At 45.1% G+C, this 19253-nt stretch overlaps 1 protein-coding gene across 1 annotated transcript in view; it reads left to right on the top strand.

Moving 5' to 3' along the window:
* Positions 1-82: 82 nt before the first annotated feature.
* LOC147233299 (helix-loop-helix protein 2-like) overlaps positions 83-19253 on the top strand; it is a 32506-nt gene continuing 13335 nt past the window's right edge. Inside the window, exons 1-2 of the mRNA XM_086147958.1 lie at positions 83-221; positions 567-745. The gene's annotated coding sequence lies outside the window, so the exon portion shown is untranslated. The remainder of the gene's footprint in view (positions 222-566; positions 746-19253) is intronic.

Below are 19253 nucleotides of genomic sequence, written 5' to 3'. Positions count from 1 at the left end.
GACTTGAAATTAACGTCAGGGGGAGGAATTGCAATTTTACTGTCGTAAACCATTTTATGGCACGTGTGATTTCAGATTTTATTCCAAATGTCCGAGTTGTTATGGGGAACGTTCACGATCGCTCATAAGGCCACGCCGGTTCCTGTGCCCTCTAGTGATCCCCTGGTAGTGCACCGAGGGAACGTCTGCTGGGGCCTCCTTCCTCTCTCCACATGGTTTAGGTGAGCGGCTACTATAAACATAACAAAACCACACATCCGTGCCTGGTGTTTTTAGAAAAAAATGCCCTTTGACCTTGATTGTGATTGAGAGCGAGATCAGAGTTGTGCTTCTATGTGTTTAGAATATATTGCTCACAGAGTTGAAGCTAGCTGGTGCTAGCTAGTTAGCTTCCCTGACCTCCCTTCAGACACAGGTGTGTGACAAAAGACATGTGAGGAGTTGTTTACATGAGTATCTTTTTGCAAAAAAAAAAGAATTAACGCCGCGTCGAAACCTTATCCCTCTGATACCATTTTTTTCTGGAGTCTTCTCAAATAACCACGGGCCCCGTTCTCCCTCTCCAGGTCACCACCCGTGAAAATGGTCTTTTCATGCAAAGCCGAGGCCGCTGCTGCCGAGATGTCACTCATCTTCGACCGACATCACGGAGCGTCTCGGGTGGCCGCGCCCAAAAAAACGGGGCACAAAGGACGATTGTTCGCCGGGTAGAAACATCGGACGTGACTTTCAACGCTAATATCAGGTACGCCTGCACGTGTGTGGCTTTTCAGCATCCCTGCTTGCATTGTGTTCTGAGATAGCAGGTCGGTTAGTTTGCGCCCTGGTGCGCAGTTCTTCCTGGAGGTTGTGACCCCCCCCCCCCCCCCCACTTCCGCCCCTTCCTCACCTGGGAGGAAAACAAAAAAGGCTTTGCACAGATGAAAAGGACGGGAGGTGTCGGTTTACCTGCACAATGAGAACCCAATGGAAAAATGTGACCCCGCAGTGTGAGGAGATTAAATCTCATTCGCATAATGCAAAAGAAGTTAAAGGCACTACCTGCAGCCCTGTTTTTTTTTTTTTTTTTTTTTTTTGGAAATATAATGCTGTGGTTGAATGCAAGAAAGTAGGAGGTTGCAGAAAATGAGGTCAAAGTCACTTTTTTGGTGAGAAATTCTGTTTTTTCGTTTGGGGCGGGTCACATTGTTTTTGAATGGGGCAGAAATATAGGGTGTCTGCAACAAATCCCTGCGACCCTGCCGCCGGAGTGAAGCCGGGGGGAGGGGGGGTCTTCTCATGTTACCCCTGTTTTAATGTTGAATGAGAGGCACTTGTTGCTAAGTTACCGTCCCGTCTTTGCCGGGCTGCCGAGATGGAAGAATAAACGATAGCATTCATAATTGAGAGGATTACGGAGGATGTTCAGGAGCATTCCGGTGGACGGGGACTGAACAATGGAGCTTCTGACTGAAGCTAAAGCGCTAAAGCTAAATTTTTTATTGAGATATTAAACAGCAAACAAACAATAATAGAATCAGTGGAAATTAAGCACCCCAATCCCCCAAAAAACTTGATTTTTTTGTAATTTCCAAAAGAATTCATAACATAAAGTTTTATTTTGGTCTTTTTTTTTCTGCTGTAAACAGAAAATACAGAAATGCAAAAGCACATATGATATATTAAATTAAAAAAAAAAAAAAATTGGCTTCAGATGGTTCCTACCTGAACTCAAGGCGGCCGCGGCTCCAAGTGCTGCTCTCTCAGCCCCGTGCACGAATTTGTGTTTCTTCCTCTCCCTCTCCGCCGCCCCCCCAGTTCTACCCCACCCCGCACCTCCACCCTCCTCCTCACCCTCTTTCGTTAGCGGACCAAATATCTTTCTGCATGTTGACGTGCAGCTTCAGCCTTGCACATGAAAAATTCACAGCCCGCCGTTTATTCAGCCGAACATTTGTGTACGTTGGATTAATATTGTATTTCAATGGTTATTTATTCATATGACAATCCGAAGTATCCTCGAACAGAAAGCGGTGTAATCCACACCACCGGTGGCCCACATTCCACGCTCCATCTTTGTGGAGAAAACAATCTTTCTGGTGACCTGCTGGGCTCTGTTGTGTTGCTATTGTTCTAAAATCGGAATAAACATGTTTGACTGTTGTTCGTGCGACATGTGTCTTCGGTAAGAAGGTCCCCGGGGGGGCCTGTGCACTCCCCATGTCTGCGTGGGGTTCCTCTGGCTTCCTTCCACAGTCCAAACACATGCAGGAGGTTCACTGGAGACCCTAAATTGTTCATATGTTTGAATGAGAGCGTGGATGGTTGTATGTCTCTGTCTCTGGATGAATGAACAGTTGTATGTCTATAACAGGGGTCGGCGAGCTTTAACACCCAAAGAGCCATTTGGACCCGGTTTCCACGTAAAAGAAAACACCGGGAGCCGCAATTACTCCATATTTTGGCTTCCCGGGGTTGAAAGTGTTGACAAACTGATGGCGTTTTGGCGGGTATACCGGCTTCCGCGAGTGTGATGTTTATCTTAAGCATCAAAAAATAATAAATATCGTTTTATTTTAAGATTTCAAGATCACAATAATCTTCCAATTTAGACCCAAAGTTAAAAAAAGTAACAAACACAGGTAAAATACACCTCAATTAAATACTTATAATTTATTTTCCCAAGCCACTCGGATGAGGATGAGGTTGCCGACCCCTGCTCTATAAGATGTGTGACTGAGAAAGTGAATGTTGTATTTCTCTAAATAACGTATGAATAACAAGGTGAACGGTTCTATGTCTCCATATGACGTGATTGGTTGTCTGTCTATGTGATGTTTGAATGACAGCGAATGTTGTATGTCTTTGTATGAGAGGGTGAATGGTTGTACGTCTCTGTATGACGTGTGAATGGTTATATATCAACATGATGTCTGAATGAGAGGGTGAATGGTTGTATGCCTCCACACCGTGTGATCGGCTGGTTCCATGTTTCTATTCGTGGCCCTGTGACGGACCGATCTAGGGTGAACCTCTCACCCGATGGCGGCCGGTGCGGGACTTGCAGGGTAGATTATAAATGAATAAAAGCATTATACACGGTGTCGTTACATTTCACATAACTCTGAAAAGAGTCCTGTGAGTGCAGTGAGCCATACGTGCACAATCAGCCTGCTGGACTCATATTTGTTTTTTTGTGCTGATTAAAACAGTGACACATTAACCAATGGCTGATTTTAACCACTAGATGTCAGCAAAGGCAAGATGTTAGAGGAAAGTGTCCAGTCGCTGTCATGATAATACATTGTCAAATGTTGAGAGGAGGTCTTGTATGATGGTAAATGCACATTAAGTCTGCACGGATCAAACAATGGCATATTTCAAACGCCGAAACACACACGGGAGCCGGTCGAAGTCGAGCCGGCCTCGTGTGTGATTTGCTGTGAGGCGGAGACACCGGGGGGGACGAATTAAATGAAAAGGAAAAACTGCTGATGCTTGGGACAATCCTGAGTTAGACAGCTCCCCTTTTATTTTATTGCTTTTCGGTGGAATATGGTTTTGGATAGACTGTGTGACATAATCGAAGCCATGTTAACAAAACAAACTGGGAATTCTAATCAAACTGCGTGCAAAGATGGTGTGACAGCCTGCAGATGCATGGCATGTCCGCACGTCTACCTGGAAGGTTAGAGTCCAGCCGTTGGTCTGAGATCGACTACTTTAACTGAGCCGCCCCGATCGGGAATTCGTGTTTTACAACGATATTGCTAAAGATGATGAAGTAGTGCTTAAAAAAATCATATGTATTAAGGGAAACTGAAAATTCCAGATCCCCAAGAACATGGAGAGGTTTCATCCTCCTGACAGAAATGTAGGGGATAATACATGAAACGGCATTGTTTTCATTCATTCATTGATTTATTCATTCATTCGTTCGTCATCATCATATGGACAGAAGGTTATATCTCCAAAGTTCTAGGTAGCTTTCAGAGGATCAATTCTTGGTTGAGTTGAAGCTGATTGCACCTTTCCTGGATGTGCTCTGCAGCAAGGATGAAGATCTTAAAGTTCTCACCAATTATACTAACACACACACACACACACACACACACACATGGAGTGCCCCCTGGAAACACAGGCGTCTCCTGAGCCGTCAGTGTTGCTGGATGTCACGCGGGGTCCTACAGGCCGCCCGGCTGGCTTGGTGACTGATTATTTCTATCTCCCCGTCTGTCAGGAGCGATGGAGAATTATATCGGCCTAAGGTAGCGTCAGGCCGGGCGGGTTATTGATATCGCTGTTAAAACTCACACACACACACACACACACGCACTGCAATTAAATTGACTGTCCCGTGTGAGTAATGGGCCCGATACTGTAACAAAACAATAATGTGTTTCAGCGTGGAAACGTAACAACATGATATATATGCACGTGTGTGTACAGATGCGCCGCATGACAGAGACACTAATGGCTTATTATTGCCTCGGCCAAACAAACGGCGCCACCTGGGCGGAGCAGGTACCGGGAGGACTTGTTGCAAACAATTAGAAAATGAGTCCGCAAGTTCTGGCGGATGGATTTAGAAAGGCGGTCAAGAAAGTCATATTACACTCTTCTCCCCCACTTTGCATACAGCAGGCAATATTAGATGATGAATATGGTAATGGTCCTCATTCTAGTGGGACTATCTCCTTTCAGAGGGGAAGATCTGGTTCTGCTGAAGATTCGATTAATTCCTCTTCACGCCACTCCTCATTTTTTTTTTTTTGTGTGTGTGTGCCCCCTCCGCTCTAGAACCGCCACCCCCTTCCTCGCTAACACTTTCAGGCCTATGATATTAGACGAACAATCGCAGAAACAAAACGAGCTGGAACAACCAAGATGGGAACAGATGGCACGTAATTGCCTGGTGGAGGAAGCCAGGGAGTCAATTTTTACCCGTCCTGAGGGAGTTGCAGTTGCAAGGAGAAAAAAAAAAAGTGCAGGTGCATTTGTTTTGATCAGATATGGCCTAGAGGAAGCGTCTGAAAAATATTCATCACACGCATATTAGGGCAAGGGACTTAACAAAGCATCGTGGCGAGACCCGGGATGCAATCATGAGCTTTCATCAGGGCAAGGAGGCGGATGTGCGGCTGAGTCGAGGGTGGCAGATGCATCGCAAATTAATATCACGCCCAAGCGTGCTGCGGAAACTGTAAAACTTTCAGTCCGTCCAAAAGCAAAAAAATGCACCAACCCAATTATATGGTTTTGTGGAAAAAGCAGAGCTATAAATAACGTGCGAAAACTCTGACAACCAGCCAGTTGAGACATTTTCAAAGATGTGATTCTTATTTATAGCACACAAGCGCACGGATACATTTCTTCACATTTACTTGCGCTGATCTGAAATCGGCGTTCTGATTATTTTGAAAATCTCCAAAACATTTTTACATGCGGTCTTTTAAGGATGAAATCTGTGAGAACGTGAAAATGAAAAATGCTTAACTAAGAAGTTTGAAATTTTATCTCCGTCGAGCCGGGCGCTCTTTATCCTACTCGGTGTGTTGCAAAGAAACATTAATGACCTTAAACCTTAAAACCTTAAAACCTTAAAAAAAGACCTTAAAGCACTTGATAGCCTTAACCTTGACAATTTATATTTTATTGTATTTCTTATTCTCCCTCCTTCCTACTATTATCTTTTATTGTTATGTTTTTGCTTGAAACTCTGGCACAACAATTTCCTTTGGGAAAAATAAAGTTGTTCTTATCTTATCTTATCTTATCTTATCTTAATGTTTACCCGGTGAGCGACAGGGTCACCAACTTGCTACGAGGGGAAGAGGAAGGGAATCAATCCCGTGATTTGGTTCCTGTAAACGTGGCTCGTCGGCTAATGAATTGACACCCTGAATGGCATCCACTTTCTCTGCACAAAACCCCAAAGCGCCAAAACAAGTCGGGTTTTATTTTATTTTATTTTATTTTTTACGGGAGGTCATTTGCACAACTGTTCAAGGTGCAGTAACTTCCCGTTACCGCTGTATGGTTGCCAGGCAACCGGAAGGTTATTGTGCTCGGCCGAGAAACCGTCCTGCATATAACCTTCCTGTAAACTACAACTTTCCATCCTGACACCGGCTTTACGGCCGGGCTTCGGATTTTTAACGGGCACGCGCGTGCTTCAAGTCATGACGACAAAGGGCGCGTCAAACCTAACCAAAAAAAAAAAAAAAAAAGGTAAATTGAGCCGTCAATCGGTTTGGTCTCGACCGTCCTCTCGGTTATTTGGTTAATGAGCGGACGGCGAACTCTGACTACAAAAGACACGTAACTGTATTTTTCTGAGCCGGCTTTATCCTGGGACATGAATCGGCCGCATACTGTACAGAGGATGAGTTCCTTTTACCGGGTCCTCTGAGCTCTGACCACATCTGTTCAATTACCAGCATGGAAAGTGCATTACCACTGGCTTTGTTGTCGGAGATGCTTGATTTTCTTAGCAAAAAGCACATGAATTTGTAATATCGTGATCCCCCTTCTGTTGTGAATCTCCTCAGCGGTCGAGGCCCCGGGATCAGAATAAGCATTTTGATGAGCTATAGGCCGTCGCCTCTCTTTTTACAATCGCAAACTTGCGCTGGCCGCCCAATATCAAACTAATAAATTACAGCCTCCCCCCGCCCCCCCGTCTCCCGCATAACTCCCTGATAAATAAAAAAAAAAAAAAAAAAAGGTTTGCCATAGTGTGCAGCTGTGACCCAGGGTTACCTAGCAACAGGTCATGCCCAGACGTGATGCTCAAGGTAGAGATACACCTCCGAGGAGGGAGGGAGGAGGGGGGAGGGAGGGCACGGGTCTCATCCTCACTCTCTATGACCCTTGACAGATAGAAAACGCACTCAGAGGAAACGGGATTTGATTGACAGGGATATTTGAGGAACCCGAGACACCTCGGTTTCTCCATTAGTGTTTGCCGGACTCCGGGTTTCTCCGCATCTGCGTTGAACCGACGGGAAATAGCTTTTTGCGGTTTTACGGAAGCGAACGCGGTATCGGCGCGGTGAAATAATTCCGATTAATGAACGAGCCTTTTTTACATTGATTTCCATGACGTAGCCCTAAAACAAAACAATTATAACGTTGTTCTTGATTCCCTCCGAGGAATTCCCCACCCCACCCCACGCTCATCTGTCTCTCGCTTTATTTCCGGCGCGAGTGACACGCGCGGCAAGCACATTTGCCACACCGAAGTACACAATCAGCTTTCCCCCCTCCGTGCCCGCGGAGCCGTCTGATGGAAACCCTAACTGACAGGCCTAAAGAGATTGAGCAGTAGCACTGCAGACGCACATCCACAGCAGTGTGCGATGTCTTTGCCAGAACGGTGCCGCATGAAAATGAGAGTCTCTGTGATCAGTCCACGATCCCCTCCTCCTCCTCCTCCTCCTCCTTTTCCTCCTGCTCCTCCTCCTCTTCCTCCTCCCCCCCCCTGCCGCCCTTCCTCTGTTGCCTGTGTGACAAACCCTCAAGGGGACTCTGCAGCTGTGTGGGGTTAGCACATGGTTGAGTTAGGGGCCTCGCACACACACACACACACACAAACGCAGACAAACAAAGCAAATGTGGATTTTTTTTATGGCTGTGTAAACTGTAATAAGTTGCGGTTTAATGAGGATGGTTTGATGGGATTGAAGAACTGAGCCCTTCGGGTTCGCGGTGTTTTTTTTTTTTTTTTTTTGAGAAGATGACCCGACGGCAGAGCATCTCTGAAGACGGCGCTCTCGGGGGAGACACTGTCCCTCAGCGGAACGTTGGTGTCGAGGCCGTGTTCGTTCGTCCGGCTTTTTCTCTGCTTCGCTCGCGCGGAGCACAACTTCCGTGATGGTTTTGAGCGCGTCCGTCTTGCAGCGTCGTCTTCTTCTCCTTCAGGAATCATCTTTCTCACCAACAGGCTTCCTGTCTTCTTTCCCTCCATCCATAAACCTCTGATCTTCCCTCATCCATATTCAAAGCATCTCTATCTGACTTTATCTCTGATGGACTCACTCCTGATTCTCTCCGTCCTCCTCACTCCCAAGGCCAACCTCCATATCTTCATCTCTCCTTTTCGTCTTCTCGGCGTCTCATAGCTTCTCTCACCTCCGTCTTCAACGTCCGTCATCATACCTGGCACTTTTCTCCACTCGTTCCAGCCTGCTTGTTCCTTCTCCGCCCTCTCTGGACCGTTGACCCTCGGCGCTTCCAATCCTACACCTTCTTCATCTCCTCTCCCTGCATCCTCACCGTTCTCCTCTCATTTACACCCGTGCTCTGTCTCGTTGCGGCTCCCCTTCATGCCGCCGCCTCTCTGGAGCTTCCTCCATCACACCGCGATTCCAAACATCTGCCGCAAACAACTATCTGATTTCTACAAAATCATGAAAATTAAAAGCGGCAGGCTGGTAGGCTGGTTTCGATACATTTTTCGGCGACGCAACACAATCACGGGTTGTTTTTTTTTTTGCCCGGCGACTTCCGCTGCAGTCGCATTTCCTGTGTCCATCTGCACCGCCTAACGATTTTCACGGGCTTAGAACCGAAAGTCGGAAGGAAAGAGTCTTACCAGCAAGCTCCTGTCATCTAAGTATAAGGTTGTAATCTGAGCTCTTTTAGATCAGTCCTTTCCTGGTCTCGGTCTTAAGACAATATGAAATTTTCTTTGAAAAGTCCTTATAGTGATGTAACACAACCAACAACCAATAGATGGGCTCCTGACAAAACAGGAAACCTGGGAGACAAACAAACTCCAGAGCGGAATTGGCGGTAAAGACGCTATTTGTTGGCAGTATTGATGAACGGGAACGGCGAAGCGCGTCCCGATCAGTACGGAGCGTCTAGAAAGGGAGCAGATGGTGGAGCTGTGAGAAGAACAGCCTGGTTTGTAGGATGTCTAACGCATCTCGACCGAGTGGAGAAAGAATAACCGGTGGACTGAAATAGCAGGGGCTCTGCAAATATCCGGTGATAATATTGCATTGTGGGGAAAAGTCGCTGAAAGAATCTAGTTGTAGTTTTTCATGAGTTTTATCCAAATCTTTACAAAGTCTGTAGCTGTAAGGTCCAGCCTAGGCAGAGAGTTAAAACTCGAAAAACTAGTCTTTAGACGTGAGCGGACGTGAGACGATAGTTTTACACAAGTCGTTTCCATATCTTTTCAAAGTCTACCGATGTATGGCTGGTAATAATAGTAAAGGTTGCTAAAATCCTCATCCGTCTTTGCTTTAAAAGTTGTCAGAGACCAAACGTCAACTGTGAGAAACTTGAAACTTGCCTCCCCACCAAATTGGGGAGGAAAGGTATGAGCTGAGTCGGAAGAAACCTCCCGCTCAGCTGGCGGGGGGTCCTGCCGTGATTGTCAATTATACGACTGGAGCTTTACATCACTGGCTTCGGTCCGCACAGGAAGTGACTCCGCCGCCTGCACGCCGTTCCCATCATTTCACAAGACGTGTACGCCAATTTTTCTCAATGAAAGCGCCATGCTTCTGGCTCTGCATTTGTCCGCTGCGAATGGGAAAATTAGAATCAAGAACCAATATGTGGCTGCTAATTAGAGATGATAACTAATTGATGAATTATGTAAAAAAGGCTCCGGCTCAGTTTCACAGCAGCTGGTGTGTCTTGTTTATGAATGGTGGATAAACTGTGCAGGAAGTCTCTACAAAAAGTACTCTTCCTGATGCTCTTGCTGTTCCACAAAGCCCTGTAAAGTTTGTATTGCTGCTTCTCTGTGCACTTCAGGCTACATCATAAGAAAAACATGGTTTTATTCAGTAAATTCATTTTTAGTATTGCAGAATAACTGGGATCCCCAAGCGGGTGGCTCCCCTTTTGGGTGAAGCTCAAATGTTGTGAGTTGAACCTGTTTCCTGCGGTCTGACTTTGGGAATGGCTTTCCATTTACTTTTCATTGTTAATTGGTGTTCACACGGTCTTGGGCCGGGCCGACCGGTAGGTTTTTAAAATAATAATAACATCCATTCGTTTGAGTTGCACGGCGAACAAATGAGGCAACAGGGAATATGGACCTAAAAGTATTGCCAAGCTCCATGGTTACCGCTTGTTTTTCTCGGCGCTTTTTAAGGTTTTTGGTCAAATAGATGCGATTGTGCGTTCTCCGCTCGTTACTGCGTCGTGTATTTGAGGAACACGAGATGTTGTACCTCTCCACCAAGCACTACCCCACTAATCGCACTTGCCCCCCACCCCCAAATGAAGAAATTAATTTATGTATAGAGATTAGAGTGGTGGTAGAGTGATGACTTCTGAATAATGACTTCTGGTATTTTGGATCTTCGGTTATTGAATTGCAATTTTTGTAAGTCGCTTTGAATAAAAGCGTCTGCTAAATGACTAATGTAATGTAATGTAACGTAATGTAATGTAATGTTGTTATTGGGGTTTCAACTTGAAATTTCACCTAGAGACGGCATTTATAAGCAATGTTCGATCCGACAACGGGCGTTTGAAAGCTCATGCCTGACCAGTGGTGGTTCCTGAAAAAATTATTAGGCGGGGCAACTTTTGCCATGATGACTAAGGTGACCCATTAAATAAGTAAATTAACAGGTGACTAAAAGAAAACAGAAATGTAATTTACAGAAATGTAAATTGTGACAGAAAACTGTCACAATTTACATTTGTCTCTTCAAAACTACATAGCAGCACAACATGTAACCAATAGGTAGCAAAATAATCCCAAAGATGTCAAGGAAGGAACATTTAACATCTTCACAAAATGGTCTGCATTGACCATAGTGTATACAGTAGATCAGGGGTCCCCAAACTTTTTCTTGCGAGGGCCAAATAACTTTTCCTTTCTCTGACGGCGGGCCGGGCCAGTTTGTAACAAAAAAATGTGACAATCGCAGGTGTCTAAATGTAAACATTCACTGTTTTCCAGAAAGCCACGCATAATCAAAAATTAACCCTTTCAGGGATCTTGACAGGAAAAAAAAAAAAAATCAGGAAATAAACAATAACATTATCAATGAAATAAATAACACCATCAAAGAAATATTTAATAACCAAATAACCCTTTTCAAGTTTTTCACAGAAAAAAAGAACAAGGAACATTAACTTTCTTGTAGACACAACTGTTTGCAGCTCTCTCACATCAAATTCACTGTGAACACCAGAAAGCAAGCAGGCTATGAAACCCGACTGATACCAACACAACACATTTCACTACCAGTATGGTTGTGAACTCTAATACCAGTAGATTAGATTATGCTTATATTTGTATTATTATTTGCATTATGATTATAAAATCCTAATCCATCTCTGGTATTGTTTGGGGGCCGGGCAAAATGTGGAAGCGGGCCGTATCCGGCCCCCGGGCCGTAGTTTGGGGACAACTGGTATAGACTATTCATTTTACCTTAAGAAAATCTCTGAATATGAAGAGAGACCCGTTTGTACTGAGGAAAGCACAAATGCGCATGCCCTCCCATAACCCTTGGGAATGACTGAAGTGCCCGTTTTTGTTTAAAAAACAGAAGAATTATTCATCAGAGTCTATGAGTGAACTCGAGGCGATTTCAACCTTACTGAAAATCACCCAAAAAAGGGAGCGTTTCCCCACGGTGACACTACACACTGATCGGACATTACAATCAGAGGCAGCTCTGATGGTGAGATCCGCTGTAACGGAGGTAAAATATAATTTTAATTTTGGATTTTTTTGATTGTTTTAATTTCGGCGCTTTGATGGCGGTTCAGAAAGCTGAGCCTGTTGAAATTGCAACCCTTGTTGTTGTTGTTGTTGTTGATAAAGCCTGATCACGTAAGCGTTGCGAATAAAATAACAAACACCTGCATGCAAAATGTATCCAGATGACACTAAAATAAGTCAGTTGTTTTGGAGGGTGTTTGTTGAATCCACTTAAAAAGGCTTTCAGATGATTGACGGAGGCGCGAGGAGGCGGCTCCGCTCTGGTGTTGTTTAGCAGAAGGTTCACTTATTGCATCAGGCACCAGGCAGCAAGGTGGGGGGATGTGGAGGATACGGAGCGATAATTCATAGCCGGCAAACGCACTACGTGTCACGGCGTGAGTAAAATGGGCATCCATCACAGATGCTTACCGCTCTGATTAAAAATACATAGTCTGCAAACGGCCCCCTGGTACCGCCGTCAAGCCATTTTGGATCTAATTGGAATTGGTCTCCGTTATGATCAAAAGCGAGTCACACCTGCTCGCCTTTAGCTTTCGTTGCGCTGATTACGCTTTCAAATTTCATCAGCGTCAAGTTGATGGATATGAAATTATGGGGCAAATGTGTTTACTTGTGGTCAACGCTGTCACCGTCAACAGTCTTGTTTGTTTTTGTTTTTTTTTTTTCCTGGACTTCCACCGCCCGCCTGACAAGACTGAGCTCATCGTCCTGATACGTATCAAATTCCGTCTTCCTGTCCTTTGCATCCTCGCCTCGCCCGTCACACGTTCTCACCCGAGTACATCTGAGCGATGGAGCATCGAGAGGAAGAGCACCGAGCTTTCACTCGAGACTTTGCACCCAGCGCTCAACCAATTTACACCTCTCCCTTTTTTGCAAACCCCACCCAATATCCCATGGCGATAGCGCCATGCTAACCGTCGCCTCCCTGCTGGCATGTCTGTGTGTGTGTGTGTGTATGTGTGTGTATGTGTGTGAAGGAGAATGAGAGTGTGTTTAAGTGCGTTTACTGGCGAGAACCTGTTTCTCCTGAAACTCTTGAAAGGAGAGGTTGTTCTGTTCTGTCCTTTCTTTCTCGCATACACAGAGGCAGTTATGAAAGTTGTGAATCCAAATGAGACGTCACTGAAATCCATGAAAATAATCAGGATTAAAAAGGAGAAACTACATATTAGATTTAGACGATGCTTAATCTGTGCTTAAATGATCCTGTCACGCAACTTTTTGCAGAGAGAGATAAAGTTCTGACAGATACTTTTCAAAGATTTATTTACATCCACATCCACAAATTGAGCCCGGAATGACTTTTCTGTCTTTGGACCTTCCGTGTCTCCAACACATCAACTTCCACATCGTTCCCGTCAGTTTTATTGCTTTTGATCCCACAGGTTCATGTCTTGCCTGGATGTTTCCATACTTTTAATACTACCAGTACAGTTTATAGGTGGTTCAGTGGAGCAGCGGTTCGCACTGTCACAGCAAGAAGATCCCTGGTTGGATTCTGACAGGAAATGTTCTCCCCGTGTTTGTGTGTTCCTCTGAGTTTAGGAGGTTCGTTGGAGATCCTACCTCAGACCTGGGTATTTTACAGCCCGTGGGCTACATCCGCCCCGTTTTGCTTTTTTATCCGGCCCGCCAATCTATTTTCTTTGAATATTTTAATAAATATTGAATTTAGAAACTCCTTATTATTCCCTTTTGTTTAATTTTGTATGGCTGATTACATCCAAAATAATGTTGGTACATTTATATGATAACGATTTCAAGGTTGAAATAAAATGCCAAAAAATATAAATATTTAGATTTCAATTTTCATTTTCAGATTCCCTAGTTGGGCCATGCATAAAAATTGAAAATTTTAAAAATTGAAACCCCTGCCCTATATTCTCCAGATGTGTGAATGAGAGGATGATGGTTGCAATATGGTTGCTTTACCTCATGATGTGTAAATGACAGGGTAATTGTTGCATGTTACTATTTGACATGTGAATGAGAGGGTGAATGGATGCATATCTCTATATTGCATGTGAGTGAGAGAATGGATGGTTTTCTATTAGCTTATGATGTGCCAATATTTGCATGTCTCCATATGATGTGTCAATGAGAGGGTGAATAGTTGCATGTTGCTACATGACGTGTTAATGACAGAGTGAATTATTGTACGTTTCTGCAAGCGTTCCCGTGACTGACAGGCAACCGATCCAGGGTGAGCCCCATCTTTCACATATTAAGAACTGAGATAGGCTCCTGTCCGCCTGAGTGTAGGATATTTGGTATAGATGGTGATGAATGAATCAATGTATGAATAACCCTCCAATTTGTTTAACTTTGCATCCATTTATAGGTATCATCAGAAGCACGCATGGTACACAGTAATCTTTGTTTATGAATCTGTGCTTTTATTTTATGTTTCTGTCCATCTGATCAATACGAGGTCTTTGCTGCAGGATTTTAATTTTATTCCTAACCGCATGTTTTGGCATAAATAGAACGAATTGGCTGAAAGAATAAATCGAATCTGTGAGGTTGCGCACCAAAGTGGAATTGAAAGACGCGGGCCCTCTTTCACACAGGCCATGCTGGGCATGAGTTTGTATTATCAATAAGAATATGAGTTTATCGGAAATGCTGCGGGCTTTGTGGGAAATGCAAGAAATAACCAGGGAGTGCTGGCAAACAGAGCGAGAACCAGACCTGGAGACTGAAAAGGATGTGAAAGGGAATATGAAAACAAATGTTGATTACAGTCAGTGCAGTTTCTCCTGTTTACCATGCTTTCCTGCGACCCAGCATCTCCACAACCTCTGCTGCCTCCACCGAGGCCCAATCACACTTCCTCTTGCTGCCCTAAAAAGCAGAAAATTAACAGTACCCCCCCCCCCCCCCGAGATGTTGCAACGCTAAAAAAAGAGCTAAAAGAGTCATTAAAAAGTCACTGACGTTGTTTGAAAATGATGTACCTACTGTACGTAAAGCCTGTTTAAACATCTTGACAGGATTAGAGTGGAGTTAAACTGCTTTGCGGGCACAGTTAATTGAAGCGGATGAGGTTTTTAATAAAGCGTGCAGTGTTAGCAGCTGACAAATGGCTCAGCTGACACAGGGGAAATTGCATTTAATGGCATCAGGTATGTGCTATGCTGCAGCTTATCACATTACACTAGTGGGTGCACACACTTACGCACATGCAAAAGAACACACCGTGCTCGCAGCATTAGCCGCGGATGCGTGCGGACCAATGCCGGCGAGCTTCAATTTGCGCTCGCCCGGGCCGGTCAAGGTGTTTTCTCCCAGGAATTTAAATTGTTGTGGGAAGAGGGAGAGGGAGCAGAGGGTCAGGTGTTTGCGTGTCGAGTGGCTTCACTCGCATCTTTGTTGGTCCGATGGCGAGGCTTCTTTCGCGCAGGAGTCAAACTGAAGGAAGATAAAAGTCAGTTTATCGGAGATAAAGGACATTGTATTTATCTTGAAGTAAACGGTGGTAGCAGCCGTGTTATCTGGTACTGAAGCTGGAGGTAGCAGAGATGAAGATGCTGAGGTTCTCTTTGGGAGCGGGGAGGAGGGATGGGATGAGGAACGTGTCCGTCAGAGGAACAGCCCTTTTCAGATGTTGGACAAAAAGTCTGAGATGCTTTGGATGTGTATAAAGGAGGGCTGGTGAAGATCTGAGTAGAAGAATGCTGAGGTTTGAGCTGCCAGGCAGGAGGTCCAGAGGAAGGCCTGAGAGGTGGTTTACAGATAAGATAAGATAAGATAAGATAAGATAAGAACAACTTTATTAATCCCGAAGGAAATTGTTGTGCCAGAGTTACAGAAAATATAACAGTAATAAATAATAAAAAGAAAAGGCAGAATTAGAAATAAGATAAACTATAAACTATAAAGTGTCTCAGTGAGACTGTAAAGTGTCTTAGTAAACATGTGATAAAACTATAAGTGTCTTAGTAACAAGTGAGGTAAGGAGTGCACAATAGTATGATAAAGGAAAAATTGTCGTGTACTGTTATGAAATGAAATATTGCACAGAAATGGATTGGAAAAGGACAGGAAATTAGTTGGTGTGAGAGAAAGAGGGTTCGATGGAGGCGGGTGATTGGCTGTGGCAACGCTTGACGGTAGCAACCAGAAGGAGAGGAAGAAGAGCATCAATTATAGAGGAAGACTGGAAGTCTGAACTCCTTCGTTTGTCTGACCCGGTGCAATCGGATTTTTTTGATACCTGCTCAGAGTCTTGATGTCTCCTGTCAATCTCTCGGTGCAACCATCAGAGAAATGAGTGTATCATCAGCAAACAAGCGAAACAGGCGCGCATCAAACCGCCAGGCGCTCGGTGTTTGTCGCCTTAGATTCGAAACGGTACAGAATGTCTTTTGAAGTATTGGAGTGATTTGGACGTCCGTCTGAGAGAAAACGCCGTCCAAATCTAATGCATGTTCAGACATGATTATCCCCTTTTTATTGAAAATGAATAAATCAAGTTGTTTGAATGAGGAAATGCAACATTTTCTCTTCTTTTTTTTTAACTGCTCTTTTCAAAGCAAATAAGGAGCTGCAAACAGTCAGCGGATTTAATGCATGCACGTGTACGTCTGTCCGTGTTTCGCGACAAAATCCCATTCGTCGCAGAAAACACATTTTCATCTCCATACTGTGTTTGACGAGGAGCCAAAAAACAAAACCCTGACAGAAAGGACAACAAGGCAACATGAATTATTTCAAGTGATATGTCTGGAGACCACTGCATTGATGCCCTTTAGGAGTTGTCAGTTTGATATCTCACCCTGTGGCGCGCGCACGCCCACACGCACAACACACACACACACACATACCGTCCATAGTCTGTCCTGATAGGAAATTCCTCTTATAGGAGAATAATTAGTGTGTCTCATTTTCTCCTAATATCAATCACGCAGCCCATGAATAAAAAGAATTAGGTCCTCGTGACTCAATACAATTGCATCTGGCCTTTGCGCTCCCCCTCTGATTTGAGAGCGATGCCTCTTGGGTAAATGGCGCTCTCATCACTGCGACTCAGCGTGAGCCACCGCAGTCGATAATATGGGACAAAACAGAGGCGGCGAGGGCCTCGTTTCAGACTAGATCAGATCGTCCGGACGCATGTCACTCTTCATTAGGGAGGCGGGGTAGCAGGGGACGCCCTTAAGGTGAGGATGGCCACAGAGCGGTGGGGGCGAAGGGAGGGGCGGAGTGGCAGCTGTGGAACAATGGCAGAATCTGTGTCCAAGGGCCCCTCAGGCCAAACACCAGCTCTCCTCCACCCTGAACTGATCTCTCGCCTCTAGAGCCCAGCGAGGAGGAGGAGGAGGAGGAGGAGGAGGAGGAGGAGGGAGTAGAGGACGGAAAGGAGACAGAAATAGACCAGTCACAGTCGGCGGACTTTCCATCCAGACCCGCTGCACTCAACACTCCGACTGACATTGATGTAACACATCAAATCAATGTGTCTAATGTCATATTCATAGAAATGTGATTGGTTTACCTCGGGCGTGCACGGGTCCTCTTGCAGCACAGCAGCTTGGATAATGTCAGGTATTAATCTTTCATAGCCTCCATTAAATTAAGCACTTTGATTCACTTATTATTAATTCAAGCTGATTGCCCCAGTGTTGGTGAACGTGTAAGCGAAGGCAGTTACTAAAGGACATTCCTCCCCGGGATTGCGTTTGGAAGAAGAAAAAAAAAAAGAAAGAAAAAAAAAAGGAGTCACTATTTGTTTACATTTGAAGCGGGTTTCACCTTAACTCACGCTTTTCAACGCGAGGCCCGATCCGAATCGGAAAACGGCCCGAGATCGGTCGGAGAGGGAAATGCGTGAAAACTGATCATTTATCGAGTTTTCTAAGCATTCCTGCACTGGGATGTCGGAGCTGGCTTTCAAACCCTCGTACGGCAAGGGGAGAATAAATGCCTTCATCGAAGCAGAGAGTTTTAATATGTTGCAAAACATCTGGAAGGGATGGAGGCTAATTCATTAGCTAATTGTTCCTCGCAGCCTTCACAGGTCTGCGTGTTTGACTACCTCGAGCTGCGCGTCGCACTCGGAGGTGTAAAAACAATCGGTGTGATTTTTCACCGATGCGCGTTTTTCTTTTGGTTTTTTTTGCCGTCAACCGTACTAATAACCTTGTCTAAAAAGCAACAACGCGGGCCATGACGGAGGCCACGGCACCCCCACTACCACCACCACCACCGCACATAGGTGACACACACTCGCCTTATTAGCCAGGTCAAACATAATCAGTGATAGACACGGCAGGGCTGCTTAATTATGGCTGGCAGCTGGCAGCGGGGGCCTTCTTTGGGTTATGCCCATCCATGAACCCTCCACCCCCACCACCGCTGTCACCACACCCTCCTCCACCCACCCACGTTGCCCCTGAACGGAGAATAAATCTAACCTTCCTTTTGTCTGGAGTGAGGCATGTCACAACCCCTTCATTTAAAGCAGGGATAGAAATGTGCGCAGAATTCGATATTAATGGAGGGGAATGGGGCATTAAATCAGTGTAATTGTGATGTAACAGCAGGGCACACACACACACACACACACACACACATGTGTGTGTGTGTGCGTGTGATTTGTTTGTATGCATAAAAGCGATTCCTGTCTGATATTATATCACGGAAAAATACAGTTTGGACAAAAACGACAGATGTATTGGCGCGGCAGCTTCCTGCCAAATAGGCGGAAGCCGTCCTGGTAGGCCACTAAAGCTCCTGTCGCAAACAGCTTGTAAATCTGCACTTAAATGAGAACCAGCGAGAACCCGACTCCCGCACGTCTGCCTACCTGCTGCCTCGCCGAGGAGACGCTGCTCCGTGAAGTTTAGCAACACACACACACACACACACACACACAAAGGAAAGGAGGGGGAACAGACCGGGGCCCATTCTCTGTCTGATGATATTGTTTCTACGCCCAAATGTTGCCCCGGTCAAAATAGTCCCGTCTGCGCTCGTGCGCGCAGCAAAAAGACAGCTGTGTGTGAGAGACAGAAAGGGAAGCAATGTTTGAAGCCGCAAGCAGTTGTGCACTCTGATCTCCCAAGGCTGTCCACTCACACACACACACACACACACACACACACACACACACTGCATGTCTCTCACACATGCAGAGCCCTCAATTGAGCCCCCTCTGTATATTGATCCACTTGATTCTTCCTCAATAAGATGCAGACAGCATCAGAGCGCCCCGGTTGCTCATAATCATGAAATAACACTCGGCCGCATTGAAACCTGCCATAGGAAGGAACAAATCAGATAATGCAACAGCCGGGATAATGAACAATATCAGATGACATATCGATGTTGTCATGCATGGCTGGAACAAGCCGCGAACGTGTTTTATAATCTCAGGGTTGGAGGGGCACAAAAAGGTTTTTCACATAGTTTTTGTGCGTTTTTTTTTTTTTTTCGTTCATTTCGTGCCAGGGGAGCAGGGGGGGCGGTTATGAAAGCAAATAATCTGTGCACTTGTCAAGCAGGACCTTGGACAGGGCTCTGTTTAGACTCAAGGCCTATGTGTGAATGTATGGTTCTG

This window comes from Fistularia commersonii, chromosome 6 (assembly GCF_037954325.1).
Source record: "Fistularia commersonii isolate RoL2024-O1a breed Wild chromosome 6, RoL_Fcom_v1.0, whole genome shotgun sequence".
In the NCBI taxonomy this organism is placed as follows: Eukaryota; Metazoa; Chordata; class Actinopteri; order Syngnathiformes; family Fistulariidae; genus Fistularia; species Fistularia commersonii.
This window is presented reverse-complemented; position numbering and strand designations above follow the sequence as displayed.